The sequence below is a fragment of the Epinephelus moara genome, unplaced genomic scaffold (genome assembly GCF_006386435.1).
Source record: "Epinephelus moara isolate mb unplaced genomic scaffold, YSFRI_EMoa_1.0 scaffold982, whole genome shotgun sequence".
Taxonomy (NCBI): domain Eukaryota; kingdom Metazoa; phylum Chordata; class Actinopteri; order Perciformes; family Serranidae; genus Epinephelus; species Epinephelus moara.
Window position 1 is genome coordinate 33,271 of NW_026082963.1, and position 4,978 is coordinate 38,248.

At 57.4% G+C, this 4,978-nt stretch overlaps 1 pseudogene; it reads right to left on the minus strand.

Moving 5' to 3' along the window:
* Window positions 1-2,250: 2,250 nt before the first annotated feature.
* Window positions 2,251-4,530, minus strand: LOC126387586 (piggyBac transposable element-derived protein 4-like; annotated as a pseudogene).
* Between the last annotated feature and the right edge of the window lie 448 nt (window positions 4,531-4,978).

Below are 4,978 nucleotides of genomic sequence, written 5' to 3' on the forward strand. Positions count from 1 at the left end.
TTAACCCTCCCGCTGCCTCTCTGAACAGTGGTACAGTTCATAGCAGTCAATCTCCCCGTTGTCAAGACGTTGAACCCAGTATGATTGGCCGCCGACGCCGCCCGCTGCCCCTTTTGATGAGTATGTATCAATCAATCATTCACTTTTATTTATAGAGCTCAATATCACAAATCACAATTTGCCTCACAGGGCTTTACACAGCATACAACATCCCATCTGTCCTTAGGACCCCTCGCAGCGGTACCACGCGGGTAACCACCCGCTTGCCATGAACCCCTACATCAATGCACTGCTGCATCTCTAGCATCCGATCACTAACGTACCAGCTACACCATTACACTATTCCGATCACTAACGTACCAGCTACACCATTACACTATCATAGACAACACAACAAGTGTGCCGCACCATGGACCCGTATTGTACACATGTATGTAACACTTTGCAGAGTGGACGGTTGCTTGCAATCGTCCCTCCGACCGATCACGTACGCCAACCGACGGACGGTGACGTGTGTAACAAGGGGCGCGTCCTCCCAGTCACGGGGGCCGGCGGCGCGTCCGGACCGGTCAGTAGGGGCATTGTCGACACCGAGGCGTGGGACGTGATGTCTGTCACCGGGAGGGACGCCGCGGCTAAGCGCGTCCTCCCAGTCACGGGGGCCGGCGGCGCGTCCGGACCGGTCGGTAGGTGCATTGTCGACACCGAGGCGTGGGACGTGATGTCTATCACCGGGAGGGACGCCGCGGCTAAGCGTGTCCTCCCAGTCACGGGGGCCGGCGGCGCGTCCGGACCGGTCGGTAGGGGCATTGTCGACACCGAGGCGTGGGACGTGATGTCTATCACCGGGAGGGACGCCGCGGCCAAGCGCGCAGCAGCACGCAAGCCAAAGGCTACGACGGCCAAGCGTGCAACAGCAGCAGCTGCAGCAGCAACAACAGCAGCAGCACGCAAGCCAAAGGCTACGACGGCCAAGCGTGCAACAGCAGCAGCAGCAGCAGCAGCACGCAAGCCAAAGGCTACGACGGCCAAGCGTGCAACAGCAGTAGCAGCAGCAGCACGCAAGCCAAAGGCTACGACGGCCAAGCGTGCAACAGCAGCAGCAGCAGCACGCAAGCCAAAGGCTACGACGGCTAAGCGCGCAGCAGCAGCAGCAGCAGCAGCAGCAAACAAGCCAAAGGATATATGGAGAGTGGGTGTCGGTGGTGCAGTGGATGCTCTGTGGATGCTCTGTTGATGCTCTGTTGAACTGCAAACCAGGGGCATCCCATAAGCATGTGACGTCAACAACTACCTGCAGACAGCCCACTGGTGCAAAGTGCACAGGGACCAGACCAGGAGCTAAGAGAGGTTCTGCTAAGCCTAATACTAGGATAGCCAGGCGTGGCAATGCTAAAGCACCTAAAAGGACTCATGCTGCACCAGGAAACGCGTGGACAGTTATTGTACACACCTAACCGCAGCCTAGCCTAGCCTGGCCTGACATGGCGGGCCAGGCCTGGCCCGGTCTGGCCTGGGTGGTGTATGTGTATGTGTGTGTGTGTATGTATGTATGTATGTATGTATGTGTGTGTGTGTGTGTGTGTGTGTGTGAATACATTTATGCATTCGATACTTATAGCACGATGTATACTGTCCCAACCCGCTACCCCTTTGCCTTCTGTGCTATTGGTTACAAAGAACTGCCAAAGGTGTCATTGCTGTTTTTTATATGTATGTGTGTATGTGTGTATATGCGTGTGTGTGTATATGTGTGTATATGCGTGTGTGTGTGTATATGTGTGTGTGTGTGTGGGTGTGTGTGTGTGTGTGTGTGTGTGTGTGTCCTGGCAGGGAGGGTGGGTGGTGCGTGGCACTGCGCATAGCACACAAATGTTGTGTGCGTGCGGTAATAAACTCCATGTGTCGATACATTTGTTCATGTATTTATTTATTTATTTATTTATTTATATATATATATATATATATATATATATATATTCTTTCGACAAGTAGAACACAAGGTATACCGTTCCAACCCAACCCGCTACCCTTTAGCCTTCTGTGCTATGTGCATATTCATGTGCCGAGTGTAATACACCATCCGTCCGGCCGTCCGTCGTCGCATCACGCGACGTCGGCTAGAACCCACTGCCACTTAGGCTGTGCACGCGGGACAGTATGTGGTGAGAGTGGTGTAGTACACCGTCCGTCCGTCCGTCCGTCCGTCCGTCGTCGCATCACGCGACGTGGGCTAGAACCCGCTGCCACTTAGGCCGCGCACGCGGGACAGTATGTGAGAGCGCAGCGTCTACACACATACGTCTTACACCGGCAGCACACCGTGGACGTTTTACAATCCGTCCTGGGTGTACACGACCGACACCTCTTCCTCTTAGCAGGCCCGGGCTCGGGCTCGGGCCGCGCCGGGGCCTCCTCCTCCTCCTCCTCCTCCTCCTCCTCCTCCGTATCGCCGTCCGGGCCACGGGGCCGCGTCCCGCCGACAACGCGAACGGCTTTCACGAGCGCGGCCGCCGCCTCCGCGCGGGGCACGCGTTTCCGACGCCGTATGAGCGGGGCGACGAGTGCCTTGCCCAGCTCCTCCAGGAACACTCTCCGCCTGTTCCGCTTGCCGGGCATCCAGTCGGGGTTGACCTCTCTCCATATCACGAACGCGTTGTAGGAGGACACGTCGAGCATGTTGTGGAACACGGCCATGGGCCAGCGAGCGGTCATCCTCCGGCAGCTGTACGTACCGATCACCTTATCCAGGTTGTCCACGCCGCCTTTGTTGGCGTTGTAACACAGGATCACGGAGGGCTTGCCGTCCGGTCGATCGCTGACCTCGGACGCGGCGTGCAGCGTGCTCAGCAGCACCACGTTCTTGCTCCTCTTGGGTAGGTACGATACAGCCAAGGTGGTGCGCGTGAACGCGAACCTGCAGGAAAGAACTGCCCTCTCCCTGGTCGCCAGCAGCGCGGGCGGGAGCTCGGGCTTGTTCTTTCGAACGGTGCCCACCATGGTGAGCCCTCGCCTCAGGAGCCTCTGTCCTAGGTCGTACGAGGTGAAGAAGTTGTCGCACGTGACGTTGCGCCCGCTCAGTCCTCGCGTGAGGTCGAGCACCACTCGCGTCCCCTGATTCTTCTCTGGGCGACCCCCTGCGGCTTGCCTGTGTACACCTGCATCTTCCACGCGTAGCTGGACCGAGCGTCGCACGCCACCCAGGACTTGATCCCGTATTTGGCAGGCTTGCTGGGCATGTATTGTCGAAACGGACACCGACCTTGGGGCACAGACACATGTTATAATAATAATAATAATAATAATAACAGAGGAGGAGGAGGAGGAGGAGGCAGAGGAGGTTGTGTGTCTCCTGGCCACATTTGTTTTGTTTTTGTTTTTGTTTTTTGTTTTTTGTTACCTCTGAACGGAACCAGTTGCTCGTCCACCGTCACCTCGGGCCCTGGGTTGTACATGAGCGGCAACCGCGCGGCCCACGCCTCCCACGCCTCTCGTATCGCAGCCAGCTTGTCCGCGGCACGCCGCGTCGGTCTGGACCCGCGGTCGTCGAAGCGTATCAGTCTGGAGTACGTGAAAAACGTTTTGAGGGACATGGTCGCTCTGAAGATGGCTCGACCGCTATCCGCGTCCCACAGGCTGGTGGCGGCCTCGCCTCTGGACCTGTACACGCCCGCCAGAATCAGCAGACCCATGTATGCGCGCAGGTCCACCGAGTCCATCTCCCGCCACTCGTCTCCGCGGCGGCGGACACCCTCCCGATTGGTGTGATCCAGTATGAGCGCCTCTAACTCTGCCGTGACAAACAGTCGGAATGTAGACGCCACGTCTCGAGCCCCACGCCTGGCCCGGTCCGTGGGCCCCGGGTCACCCGACGCCGAGCGGCGGTCCCGGCTCCGAGATGTTTGCGTCCCGCACTGCGGAGCCGGAGACCATGATATAGTCCCGTTTTTCGAAAGAAACGAGTGCGTTTCGCCCTCTCCTCGTCCTCGTCCTCGTCCTATTCCTCGTCCTATTCCTCGTCCTATTCCTCCTCCTCTCATTCGTACACCTCGGCCTCCTCTCGCTCTTCTTACACCTTGTCTGCATCCACCACGGCCTCCTCCGCCACCCCATTCTTCTTCTTCTTCGTTTTCCTTCTTCTTCTCCTTCTTCTTCTTCTTCTTCTTGTCCTTCGTTTCCTTCTTCTCCTTCTTCGTTTCCTTCTTCTCCTTCTTCGTTTCCTTCTTCTCCTTCTTCGTCTCCTTCTTCTCCGTCATCGTCTCCATCTTCGTCTCCGTCGTCGTCGTCGTGTCCTTCGTGGTCGTCGTATTCGTTGTCGTCTGCACCTTCCGCTGCGTCGGAACGCGAGGCATCGCGGGTAGGGGAGCGTTGCTCATCCTCGTCACCCTCGTCCTCCTCGTCCTCCTCTGACACCTCTTCGGCTTCGGAGGGGGGGTCCGAGTGTTCGTGGTGCGGATCGTCGGCAAGCTGCTCCAGAACCTCTTGGACCGTGAAACGGGCGGTCGTCCTTGCTGACATCCTCGCTGCCATCCTTGCGCCGTCACACGACTCTACACGGAGACGCGCGACACACACACACACACACAGACGCGCGTGCGCATGCAGTTGGATGCCGTTAGTAAGAGACACATGCGGCGTTTTAGTAAGAAGAAGACGAAGAACAAGGAGGAGGAGGAGGAGGAGGAGGGGTGGAGGAGGGGGAGGGTGGTAACTACCCGGGTATACTAAGGGGATGGAGGGGGACTACTACTACTATTACTACTACTACTGTTACTGCTACTACTACTACTACTACTACTGTTACTGCTACTGCTACTACTACTGTTACTGCTACTGCAACTCGAGAGCCTCCCATCGGGTCGTTCTGACCCCTTAGGACAGCGGGCTGCTGCACGTACAAAGGAAGGCTACTGCAACTCGAGAGCCTCCCATCGGGTCGTTCTGACCCCTTAGGACAGCGGGCTGCTGCACGTACAAA